The 13,368-nt window shown below is 45.8% G+C and overlaps 2 protein-coding genes across 4 annotated transcripts in view; one reads left to right on the top strand and one right to left on the bottom strand.

Moving 5' to 3' along the window:
• LOC139229859 (zinc finger protein ZFP2-like) overlaps positions 1 to 3,112 on the bottom strand; it is a 45,360-nt gene extending 42,248 nt beyond the window's left edge. Inside the window, exon 1 of the mRNA XM_070861487.1 lies at positions 2,924 to 3,112. The gene's annotated coding sequence lies outside the window, so the exon portion shown is untranslated. The remainder of the gene's footprint in view (positions 1 to 2,923) is intronic.
• A 163-nt stretch (positions 3,113 to 3,275) lies between these two features.
• Positions 3,276 to 13,368, top strand: part of LOC139229852 (uncharacterized) — a 125,384-nt gene continuing 115,291 nt past the window's right edge. For 2 of the 3 annotated variants that reach the window (XM_070861474.1, XM_070861470.1), the window contains exon 1: positions 3,276 to 3,531. The gene's annotated coding sequence lies outside the window, so the exon portion shown is untranslated. Of the gene's footprint in view, positions 3,532 to 3,875; positions 3,927 to 13,368 lie in introns of those variants that run through there. The other variant, XM_070861473.1, reaches the window with a different exon arrangement.

Below are 13,368 nucleotides of genomic sequence, written 5' to 3'. Positions count from 1 at the left end.
TTTTGTGTATTTGGACTTCCAGAAGGCATTTGACAAGGAGCCACTAAAAGGGTACTGCACAAGATAAAAGTTCACGGGGTTGGGGGTAAAATATTAGCATGGATAGAGGATTGGCTAACAGAAAACAGAGAGTCGGGATAATAGTTCATTCTCGGATTGGCAATCAGTAACCAGTGGGGTGCCACAGGGATCAGTGCTGGGACCCCAACTATTTATAATCTGTATTAACGACTTGGAAGAAGGGCCCGAGTGTAACGTAGCCAAGTTTGCTGATAATACAAAGATGGGAGGAAAAGCACAGTGTGAGGAGGTCATAAAATATCTGTAAAAGGACACAGACAGGCTAAGTGAGTGGGCAAAAAATTGGCAGATGGAGTATAATGTTGGAAAGTGTGAGGTCATGCACTTTGGCAGAAAAAAAATCAAAGAGCAAGTTATTATTTAAATGGAGAAAGATTGCAAAGTGCTGCAGTACAGCAGGACCTAGGGGTACTTGTGCATGAAACACAAAAGGTTGGTATACAGGGACAGCAAGTGATCAGGAAGACCAATGGTATCTTGGCCTTTATTGCAAAGGCGATGGAGTATAAAAGCAGGGAAGTCTTGCTACAGTTGTACTGGTGAGGCCACAGCTGGAATACTGTGTGCAGTTTTGGTTTCCATATTTACAAAAGGACATACTTGCTTTGGAAGCAGTTCAGAGAAGGTTCACTCGGTTGATTCTGGAGATTAGGGGGTTGACTTAAGAAGAAAAGTTGAGTAGGTTGGGCCTCTACTCATTGGAATTCAGAAGAGCGAGAGATGATCTTATCAAAACGTATAAGATTACGAGGGTTTGACAAGGTGGCTGCAGAGAGGATGTTTCCACTGATAGGGGAGACTGGAACTAGAGGGTATAATCTTAGAATATGGGGCCACCCATTTAAAACTGAGATGAGAGAAACTCCTTCTCTCAGAGAGTTGTGGATCTGTGGAATTCGCTGCCTCAGAGAGCTGTAGAAGCTGGGACATTGAATAAATTTAAGACAGAAATAGACAGACAGTTTCTTAAACGATAAGAGAATAAGGGGTTTATGGAGAGCAGGCAGAGAAGTGGACCTGAGTCCATGATTGGATCAGCTATGATCGTATTAAATGGCGGAGCAGGCTCGAGGGGCCGTATGGCCTACTCCTGCTCCTATTTCTTATGTCCTGTGAGCTGTGAGGAGGATGCTAAGAGACTGCAGGGTGACTTGGACAGGTTAGGTGAGTGGGCAAATGCATGGCAGATGCAGTATAATGTGGATAAATGTGAGGTTATCCACTTTGGTGGCAAAAACAGAAAGACAGAATATTATCTGAATGGTGACAGATTAGGAAAAGGGGAGATGCAACAAGACCTGGGTGTCATGGTACATCAGTCATTGAAGTTTGGCATGCAGGTACAGCAGGCGGTGAAGGCGGCAAATGACATGTTGCCCTTCATAGCTAGAGGATTTGAGTATAGGAGCAGGGAGGTCTTACTGCAGTTGTACAGGGCCTTGGTGAGGCCACAATTGGAATATTGTGTTCAGTTTTGGTCTCCTAATCTGAGGAAGGATGTTCTTGCTATTGAGCGAGTGCAGCGAAGGTTCACCAGATTGATTCCCGGGATGACAGGACTGACATATGAGGAGAGACTGGATCAACTGGGCTTGTATCCACTGGAGTTTAGAAGAATGAGAGAAACATATAAAATTCTGACGGGATTGGACAGGTTAGAGACAGGAAGAATGTTCCCATTGCTGGGGAGTTCCAAAACCAGGGGTCACAGTCTAAGAATAAGGGGTAAGGCATTTAGGACCAAGATGAGGAGAAACTTCTTCACTCAGAGAGTGATTAACCTTTGGAATTCTCTACCACAGAAAGTTGTTGAGGACAGTTCGTTAGATATATTCAAAAGGGAGTTAGATATGCCCCTTACGGCCAAAGGGATTAAGGGTATGGAGAGAAAGCAGGAAAGGGGTACTGAGGTTGAATGATCAGCCATGATCTTATTGAATGGTGATGCAGGCTCGAAGGACCGAATACCCTACTCCTGCACCTATTTTTTATGTTTCTATGTTATGTTCTTATTTCCCACATTACAACAGTGACTACACTCTCAAAGCTCATTGGCTGTAAAGTGCTTCGAGACGTCCGGATGGTCGTGAAAGGCACTAAATAAATGTAAGTCTTTCTTTCTTTGTAGTAATTTATATCACTGCATTTCTCCACCTTAGTATTTGGACCTTCCCAGTGAGCCTGGAGCTTCTCTCACCTCACCGGAAGCAACATTACTCTCAGGCTGATCCAGCTGTCTCAGGTCTTAGTGTTATGGTTGTCCCACAGTTTGTGCCAGCTCAGCTATTTCTAATTTTAGTTCAAATATACTAGATTAAACTAAACATTTTTCAGAGAATGAAGCTGGTTTTAACTCGAATGGATCATGCCAGAATTAAAGGGACCATAGGGCTAGGCTCGCCCTGGTTATAAACAGATGTATTTACAGTAAACTAGACAGTATCAGACTTCCCTGCACAGCAGGACTCCTCACAGAGAAATGCCTCACTGAAAATGGATTCCCCTCACAGGCAGGACACTGCAAGAATCCTCAGACCCTGTGTACCTCCCAGATAATCACACCTCACCTTCCCATTTTCAGCATTGACTCCTGAACAAAACCCAGCCTGTAAATCAGGAGAGAAATGCTGTGTACAAATCCCAGCTTCCAGTAAACACCTTCAATATCCAACATTCAGTCCCAGCCTGTCAGTGCAGCACAAAGCAGGGAGTAAACAGGCCAGTCAGCTGGATCCTCTCACACAGCACAAGGGGCATTTCTGTCCCCTTCCTGTTCCCCCACAGGATAATCAGACTGCTCTGAACATTAATGGGTGTTTCACTGTATAAAGTCAGTACAGACCTCATTCCCCGATCACCGACTCCACGGCTCTCACTTTGATTGCAGACCCAGGCAGGAACTGAAGCTGCGGCAATGAAAGGAGAGAAGAAAGCCACGGCTCGGCTGGGCTGGGCTGGGCTCGGCTGTGCGCACTTTCCCGATTGCCACGCGAAACAGCCAAGCAGAGCCTGCACTCCGTGCGGCCGCAGCGCTTTGTGAATCTTTGATCACAGGCGCTAACCAATCAGGGCCTGCATCTGGCCAGAAACTAACACATTTCACAGAATCACACTTCTCTGCCAATCAGACAGCGTTGGGAGCGGGACTTCCGCTTCACAGTCACAGTATTGCAACTTTAAAACTGAAAAATAGCCATTGCATTACAGGGAAAATCTCAAACTCTAATAATTTAGAAACTGCCCAAGGTAGGGACCCTGATCAGTGTTACAGGGACCGAGTCCTGTAAAGTCCTGACCCTGCAGTACAGACTCACACGAGGCACTTGCTGAAGTCAAGGTCACTCAGGACCTGCAACTTTATTACACAGCTCTCGAATGCCACACCTGTCATTATCTCCCTGTGTGGAACAGGTATGCAGTGTCTCCTGCAAGTGCACCCCTGGTGGTAAGGTAAGCTTGTGGTTACAGGTCATCTCCAGTTACAGTCATGTATAGCATGGTAAGATACAGTTATGTACAGTAGTGTGAGATACATGACAAGTCCAATCCCGGTATTGTACTATCTGTGAATCTCATAACCTCACCCCATGGGACCCTGATCAGTGTTACAGGGACAGAGTCCAATCCTGGCCATGCTGAAGGAAGGAGGGCCAGGACGTCGTTGATGGATGGAGGCGCGGAGGGAAGGCTCGTGTGTGAGGTAGGCCCAAACCTGTGTTTGAAGCTGCTCGAAGGCTCACCACTTTTGAGATCGCCGGGGGTCGCGTGGAGCAGCTGAATCATCCGGGAGCGAGAAGCAAGGGTCCAACTGGAGGGATTTGGCAGCGAGGAGGTTGGCCTGGAAGGTAGGCCGCAATTGGGAGGTGGGGGATGGGGAGTGGGCCCTTGCAGCACAGTTTAAGGGGTAGGGAGAATACTTTGAGGGTCGAAGTTAGGATCGGGGGGGGGGGGGTGAGGTTTGAGGGATAGAGAGGTGGAAGTTGGCATCAGATGGTCAGATGAAGGCTTGTTTGGGGAGAACTCCCTTGGGAGCTGCTACCTCATCCACCATCTTCAGAAGCAATCTCCTCCTCAACCGTCTTAGAAACATAGAGACATAGAAAATAGGCGCAGGAGTAGGCCATTCGGCACTTCGAGCCTGCACCACTATTCAATAAGATCATGGCTGATCATTCACCTCAGTACCCCTTTCCTGCTTTCTCTCCATACCCCTTGATCCCTTTAGCAATAACTGCCACACATAACTCCCTCTTGAATATATCCAATGAACTGGCATCAACAATTCTCTGCGGTAGAGAATTCCATAGGTTAACAACTCTCTGAGTGAAGAAGTTTCTCCTCATCTCGGTCCTAAATGGTTTACCCTTTATCCTTAGACTGTGTTCCCTGGTTCTGAACTTCCCCAACATCGGAAACATTCTTCATGCATCCAACCTGTCCAATCCCGTCAGTATTTGAAATGTTTCTATGAGATCCCCTCTCATTCTTCTAAACTCCAGTGAATACAGACCCAGTCGATCTAGTCTCTCCTCATATGTCAGTCCTGCCATCCCGGGAATCAATCTGGTGAACCTTCGCTGCACCCCCTCAATAGCAAGAATTTCCTTCCTCAGATTAGGAGACCAAAACTGAACACAATATTCCAGGTAAGGCCTCACCAAGGCCCTGTACAACTGCAGTAAGACCTCCCTGCCCCTATACTCAAATCCTCTAGCTAAGAAGGCCAACATGCCATTTGCCTTCTTCACCACCTGCTTTACCTGCATGCCAACTTTCAATGACTCATGTACCATGACACCCAGGTCTCATTGCACCTCCCCTTTTCTGAATCTGCCGCCATTCAGATAATATTCTGTCCTCGTGTTTTTGCCACTAAAGTGGATAACCTCACATTTATCCACATTATACTGCATCTGCCATGCATTCTCCCATTCACCTAACCTGTCCAAGTCACCCTGCAGCCTCTTAGTATCCTCCTTGCAGCTCACACCGCCACCCAGCTTAGTGTCATCTGCAAACTTGGAGATATTACACTCAATTCCTTCATCTAAATCATTAATATATATTGTAAAGAGCTGGGGTCCCAGCACTGAGCCCTGCGGCACTCCACTAGTCACTGCCTGCCATTCTGAAAAGGACCCGTTTATCCCGACTCTCTGCTTCCTGTCTGCCAACCAGTTCTCTATTCACATCAATCGTCAATACATTACCCCCAATACCATGTGCTTTAATTTTGCACACCAATCTCTTGTGTGGGACCTTGTCAAAAGTCTTTTGAAAATCCAAATACACCACATCCACTGGATCTCCCTTGTCCACTCTACTAGTTACATCCTCAAAAAATTCTAGCAGATTTGTCAAGCATAATTTCCCTTTCATAAATCCATGCTGACTTGGACCGATCCTGTCACTGCTTTCCAAATGCGCTGCTATTTCATCTTTAATAATTGATTCCAACATTTTCCCCATCACTGATGTCAGGCTAACTGGTCTATAATTCCCCGTTTTCTCTCTCCCTCCTTTCTTAAAAAGTGGTGTTACATTAGCTACCCTCCAGTCCATAGGAACTGATCCAGAGTCGATAGACTGCTGGAAAATGAGCACCAATGCATCCACTATTTCAAGGGCCACTTCCTTAAGTACTCTGTGATGCAGACTATCAGGCCCTGGGGATTTATCGGCCTTCAACCCATCAATTTCCTGAACACAATTTCCTGACTAATAAGGATTTTCTTCCATTCCTCCTTCTCACTAGACCCTCTGTCCCCTTGTATTTCCGGAAAGTTATTTGTGTCTTCCTTTGTGAAGACAGAACCAAAGTATTTGTTCAATTGGTCTGACATTTCTTTGTTCCCCATTATAAATTCACCTGATTCTGACTGCAAGGGACCTACGTTTGTCTTCACTAATCTTTTTCTCTTCACATATCTATAGAAGCTTTTGCAGTCAGTTTTTATGTTCCTGGCAAGCTTCCTCTCATACTCTATTTTCCCCCTCCTCATTAAATGCTTTTTCCTCCTCTGCTGAATTTTAAATTTCTCCCAGTCCTCAGCTTTGCTGCTTTTTCTGATCAAATTATATGCCTCTTCCTTGGATTTAACACTATCCTTAATTTCCCTTGTTAGCCTCGGTTGAGCCACCTTCCCTGTTTTATTTTTACTCTCGACAGGGATGTACAATTGTTGAAGCTCATCCATGTGATCTTTAAATGTTTGCCATTACCTATCCACTGTCACCCCTTTAAGTTTCATTTGCCAGTCTATTCTAGCCAGTTCATGTCTCATACCATTGAAGTTACCTTTGCCTAAGTTCAGGACCCTAGTCTCTGAATTAACTGTGTCACTCTCCATCTTTAATAAAGAATTCTACCATATTATGGTCACTCTTTCCCAAGTGGCCTCGCACAACAAGATTGCTAATTAGTCCTTTCTCCCGTGTAATAAATTTTTAAGTCGGTTCTCGGACTCCCAGGCCGCCTGCAATTTCTGCGGTCTGGAGGAGTCCATGTTCCATGTCTGTGTTAAATGTAAGAGGTTACAGCCCCTGTTCCAATGTCTGAAGGGGCTGCTCCTCAAATTCTAGTTGCACTTCAGTCCCACGCTCCTGATCTTTGGGCACTTTGTGCGGAGGGGATGGGCAGGTCGGAAGGCCTCCTTGTAGGACTGCTCCTGGGCATGGCCAAGGGGGCCATCAACCTGTCCAGGCAGCGGGCGGTCGAGGGGGTCGTTCAGCCTGACTGCCTGCCTGTCTTCCGCGGGTATATTCGAGCCAGGATGTCCCTGGAAATGGAGAACGCGGTGTCTACCAGTACACGTTTGCGGCCTTCTGTGAGAGGTGGGCACTGGAGGGACTGGAGTGCATCATCACCCCTGACAACCAAATTTTAATTTGATTAAATGTTTTTCGTTAGTTTTAAATTGTTAATTTGTGGATTCTAGTGCCAAAAGAGGCACTTGTTTAAGGTTCTACCAAAATAGTTGTAGAGCTGTTGCATTATGAATGGCTTAGCCAGTCATGTGATGCTCACAAGACTCAATAAAATCCCAGTTTGTTGAGTCCAGGTCATCCACGATGAGGTATGCAGTTGTGAGCCTAGTGGATGAATTTGTATTGTGTAGTGTGTTTGTTAAACCTTTGTTAATAAACCAACTAGTTCTTAATATTTCTTAATGTTTTGCTATGAATTCTTAAGCAAAGAACCCATGAAGCAAGTACATTACAGATAGCATGCTAGATATCCCAAGGAAACCAACACTGAATCAGGGACGGAGAAATCACCAAAATTAACGTAAACAAAATAATAGTAATGAAGAAAATAATGACATTAAAGACTGACAAATCCCCAAGACCAAATGGTTTCCATCCCAGGGGTTTCGAAGAAGTAGGTGAGAACATTGCAGATGCCCTACCTTCCAAAGTTCTCTCGATTTAGGAACCATTCCTTTCGATTGAAAAATTGCATGTCATTCCGCTATTTAAGAACGCTGAGAAAGGAAAACCAGGGAATTGTAAACCAGTTAGCCTCACTACTATTGTCTGGAAATGATTAGCATCTATAATTAAGTAGGGATAATGGGCAGGTACTCTAATTGGCAGGATGCGATTAGTGGTGTCCCACAGGGATCTGTGTTGGGGTCTCAACTATTCACTGTATTTATTAATGATTAAGATAATGGGCTAGAGAGCCACATATCCAAGTTTACCGATGACACAAAAGTAGGCAGCAGTCTAAGCAGTGTAGATGGAAGCATAAAATTATAAAGATATTATGGATTAAATGAATGGGCAAAACTGTGGTAAATGAATTTCAATACAAGCAAGTGTAAGGTCATCCACTTTGGACCTAAAAAGGATAGAACAGCGTTCTTTCTAAATGGTGAAAAGCTAGACACAATGGAGGTCCAAAGAAACGTAGGGGTCCATGTACATAATCATTAAAATGTCATGGACAGAAAAGAATCAAAAAGGCTAATGGAATGATGGCTTCATAGCTAGAGGATTAGAATACAAGGGGGTAGAAGTTATGCTGCAGTTATACAAAGCTCTCATAAGACCATACCTGGAGCACTGTGTTCAGTTCTGGGCACCACATATTAGGAAGGATATATTGGCCTTGTAGGGAGAGCAGAGTACATTTACCTAAATGATACTTGGACTCCAAGGGTTAAATTATGAGGAGAGATTACACAAACGAGGGTTGTACTGTCTGGAATTTAGGTTAAGGGGTGATTTCATTAAAGTAGAGGGTAGCAAGAAGATATGAAGCCGAACCGATAGGGTAGATAGAGAGAAACTATTTTGGCTGGTTGGGGAGTCGAGGACGAGGGACATAGTCTAATAATTAGAGCCAGGCCTTTCAGGATTGAGGTTAGGAAATACTTCTATAAGCAAAGTGTGGTAGAAGTTTGGAACTCTCTAGTTGATGCTAGGTCCATTGTTTATTTTAAAATTGGAGATCGACAGATTTCTGTAACCAAAGGTATTAAGGAATAAGGGGTCAGCCATGATCTCATTGAATGGCGGAACAGGCTCCAGCGGCTAAATGGCCCACTCCTGTTCCTATGGGGAAAGGTGCACAGGTTCAAACTAGTAAACAGCAAATTTATGATTCATTTTGCACTAAAGATAGCGTGTCCGAGACAAAAACTCTGGAATTATTTAAGAAACATTTAAATGCTCTGATGACGGAACTGTGAAGGTCTTTCTGGACAGATGAGCTAAGATGGGTCAAATGTCCTTTCTCATCTGTGGCTCTCTTTTGATTGTATGAGCCCTGTTGCAAGCATCTATCATTTCTGAATAATCAGCTATATGACAGCCCTGTGGATGAGCAGCTCCTCCTGGTGTCACAGTGCAGTTTTTGTCCGCTACGGGGTACAACGGACATGATCTTTACGGTGCGACACCTTCAAGAGAAATGCAGGGAACAGCACCAACCCTTGTAAATGGCCGCCTTTGCCCTTAGCAAGGCCTTTGATACTGTCAACCGCGAGGGACTATGGAGCATCCTCCTCTGTTTCAGCTGCTCCCAAAAGGTTGTCACCATCCTCCGCCTGCTCCACGATGACATGCAAGCCATGATCCTGACCGACGGATCCATCACAGACCCAATCCATGTTCGGACCGGGGTCAAGCAGGGCTGCGTCATCGCGCCAACCCTCTTCTCGATCTTCCTCGCTGCAATGCTCCATCTCACACTCAACAAGCTTCCTGCTGGAGTGGAACTAAAGTACAGAACCAGTGGGAACCTGTTCAACCTTCGTCGTCTCCAGGTCAGATCCAAGACCGTCCCATCCTTTGTCGTCGAGCTACAGTACGCGGATGACGCTTGCGCCTGCGCACATTCAGAGGCTGAACTCCAAGCCATCGTCAACGTCTTCACTGAGGCATGCGAAAGCATGGGCCTTACACTAAACATCTGTAAGACAAAGGTCCTCCACCAACCTGACCCCGCCACACAGCACTGACCCCCAGTTGGAACTCCTACACGGCAAGCAAGCCCCAGGTGGGCAGAGGAAATGTTTCAAGGACACCCTCAAAGCCTCCTTGATAAACATAGAAACATAGAAAACAGATGCAGGAGTAGGCTATTCGGCCCTTCGAGCCTGCACCACCATTCAATATGATCATGGCTGATCAGGCAACTTTAGTATCCCATTCCTGCTTTCTCTCCATACCCCTTGGTGCAACATCCCCACCGACACCTGGGAGTCCCTGGCCCAAGACCGCCCTAAGTAGAGGAAGAGCATCCGGGAGGGTGCTGAGCACCTCGAGTCTCGTCGCCGAGAGCATGCACAAAACAAGTGCAGGCAAACCAGTCCCACCCACTCTTTCCTTCAAACACTGTTCAACCTGTGACAGACTGTAATTCCCGCATTGGACTGTTCAGTCACCTAAAAACTCAATGTTAGAGTGGAAGCAAATCTTCCTCGATTTTGAGGGACTGCCTATGATGATGATGACTATCTGTGAATGTGGTACTCTCACCCCATGGGACCCCGATCAGTGTTACAGGAACTGAGTCCAATCCCGGTATTGTACTATCTGTGAATCTCATAACCTCACCCCATGGGACCCTGATCAGTGTTACAGGAACTGAGTCCAATCCCGATATTGTACTATCTGTGAATCTCATAACCTCACCCCATGGGACCCTGGTCAGTGTTACAGGGACCGAGTCCCATCCCGGTATTGTACTATCTGTGAATCTCACACTTTTACCCGTAATAAATAAATTGTGATGAAAAGTTGTAGATGAGACAGGAGCATCATGGATATCTTAAATCCCAATTGATATATTGGCAAAGCAACTTATGGAACTGAAGAACATGGGTGAATCACTTTGTTATTTATTTCGGAGTAACTATTTGTACTAAGTCTCCCTTCTGTGCAGCGAGTTAGGACAGATAGTCTCTATATTTGTTTCTCTTTACTTTGAAGTCCAAATTGGCAAAATAATTATATAGGTAATTCCCAATTAATTAAAACTACTCCACTATGAAATAGTTCCAACCACAAACCAAGAACAAAATCAATATTCAATTAAAAATTCCATCAATAAACAAAGCTTAGTCAAATTTGATATGTCCTTACTACACAGTAAAAATGCACACGAGGCCCATACTTGAGAGAAGGTCACTCTGTGACCAGTAACCTTTATTCGCCAGCACTGAAGTGATGTCGGTGGGTGGAGCATTTAAGCCAAGATTTTTGTCAAACATCATTCTGGTCTCTTCCTCCCCTGAGATAAATGTCTGGGCCATCAAAGCCGCCTTTTCCAGGGTCAAGTCTTTGGTCTCAATCAGTTTCATGAAAACCCCAGCATGCCCGATGCTTTCAATAAAAAAGTCTCGCAGCATCTCCACTCTGCATGCATCTGGGAACTTGCATTGGCTCGCCAGTCACCTGAGGTCTGCCACGAAGTCTGGAACGCTTTGCCCTTCTTGCCGCCGGTGTGTGTAAAACGGTGCATGCTGCTCGCCGGTTTAAAGTGTTCCCCGATCAACTTACTGAGCTCTTCAAAAGTCTTGTCCGCCGGCTTCTCAGGCGCTAGAAGGTCCTTCATCAGGGAGTACGTCCTGGATCCACAAACAGTCAGGAGATGAGCCCTGCATTTGTCGGCCGAATCCTGTCCCAACCATTCCTTAGTGACGAAACTTTGCTGTAGTCTCTCAGTAAAATCGTCCCAATCATCCCCAACACAGTACCTCTCGTCTGTGCTGCTAGTGGCCATGTCGCCTGGTTTAAATCCCAGTTTCTCGTCACCAATGATATGTCCTTACTATACATTATAAATGCACACAAGGCCCATACTTGAGAGAAGGTCACTCTGTGACCAGTAACCTTTATTAGCCAGCACTGAAGTGATGAAGGTGGGTGGAGCTTCCCCTTTTATACCTGAATGTCCAGGTTAGGAGTGTCTCCCACAAGTTCACCACCTAGTGGTCAATGTTCGCACGGTGTACAACTTAGGTCAGTTTATACATGGGTTACAATGACAGTTGAATACATGACAAAATTAGATTTGGCTTAATTTCAATTCAGATCCCTGACAGGTCCTCACAAAGGCATCCAAACCAAAAGGGAGATATTTTTAAGGGGCACACCAGTGGCGGAAGAAGAAATACATTGGCACATTCCACATCACATGCACAGAAAGTGAACTTCCCAGTATTTTCTACAGTTCTCTAATTAATTTAAATAATCATCCAGTACCTTCTGTATGCATTGGGCCCTGTGCTGAGGACATGGAGGCTGGGGGAATTGGCCATGAATCTGGGGCAGGATGTTACTCAAGGCAGAACTTTGTGTTATGATCCCATGCTGAGTGTGGGAAACACTGCTGACTGTGGTCTTTCCGATTGTCTGTGAAGTCTGTAAGGCACCCAATGGGTCGTAGGTCAGCTCCCTTTTCCAAATGTCATTGGAGTCTCAAAGGCTCCAGGGAAGGCATTCAGAAAGACGCAGTCAGCAGTGTGGGATCACAACACAAAGTCTAGCCTTGAATAACATCCTGTCAGCTGGTTAACAGGTATCAGCCAAGGCTCAGTGGTAACAGTCTGGCCTTTCAGTCAGAAGGTTGTGGGTTCAAGTCCCACTCCGGAGACTTGAGCACAGACTCAGTGCTGACACTTGGATGAGACATTAAACTGAGGCCCCGTCTGCCCCCTCAGGTGGTTGTAAAAGATTCCCATGGCACAATTTGAAGGGGAGCTGGGAAGGTGTCCTGGCCAATATTTATCCCTCAACCAACATCACTGAAAAGACAGATTATCTGGTCATTATCACAATGCTGTTTGTGGGACCTTGCTGTGTGCAAATTGACTGCTGCATTTCATACACTACAATAGTAACTACACTTCAAAAGTACTTCATTGGTTGTAAGGTGCTTTGGGAATTCCTGAGGTTCTGAAAAGTGCCGAATCAATGCAAATCTTTCAAGACCGTCTTTCCTTTTGCTCCCTTTTCCTGAAATATTCTGCAAGATCACAGGGAAGGAAGTGAAGCAAGCCACTGTTTGGGTTGAAGGGGCACCCTCTTCAGAAGTCAGAAATATGGGCTATATGTGAAGAGATAACAGAGCTGTTAAAGGCTGTGTCATTGCACAGTGGAACTGCACCCAGATGCGCAAGAATCTTTAGCATCTGGGAGAAGTTTGTCAAGGTAAGTACATGCTGAAGGTCTCTCTCTCTACTGCTTTAATATAGAATGACTGAATGGCCACCGCAAACACACCTGCTTCCAGTTTAACCAAGGTGGGTTTGGGGTCGGGCCAGTAACCCAGTCTTGAGAGGCAAGTCGATAATTAAAATATTTAAACGTGGCTATGTGCCTCAGACTTTGTCACGGATTTGGATTGAACCCCTCCAGCACAGGTTTCCCAGGGTTTGGGAAACTCGGCAGCTGAAGGGAGACAAGAACTACCCGATCCAGCAGGTAAGTGCTTTTCTAGCACTGCTTGTGGGCCAGGAGGAGCAGGAGTGTTTCCCCCCCCCCAACCCCGCCCCCCCCATCCACCCAAGCAAACCTACCATGATGTGTCCACCTCCCCACACTCCCATGATCTAATGTCTCGCTGTGATCTCTTCCCCCTCGCAATCCAATCTCTCTTCCCTACCATCTTCCCCCCACCCCTGCGATCGCTGCCCTATGATCCAATCTCTCTTCCCCACCATCTCTCCCCCCTACGATCTCTACCCCATGATCCGATCTCTCTTCCCCACCATCTCTTCCCCCGCTGCGATCTCTGCCCCATGATCTGATCTATCTTCCCCACGATCTCTGCCC

The sequence above is a fragment of the Pristiophorus japonicus genome, chromosome 19, assembly GCF_044704955.1.
Source record: "Pristiophorus japonicus isolate sPriJap1 chromosome 19, sPriJap1.hap1, whole genome shotgun sequence".
NCBI lineage: Eukaryota > Metazoa > Chordata > Chondrichthyes > Pristiophoridae > Pristiophorus > Pristiophorus japonicus.
The sequence above is the reverse complement of the archived record's forward strand: the minus strand, read 5'-3'. Positions and strand labels throughout refer to the sequence as shown.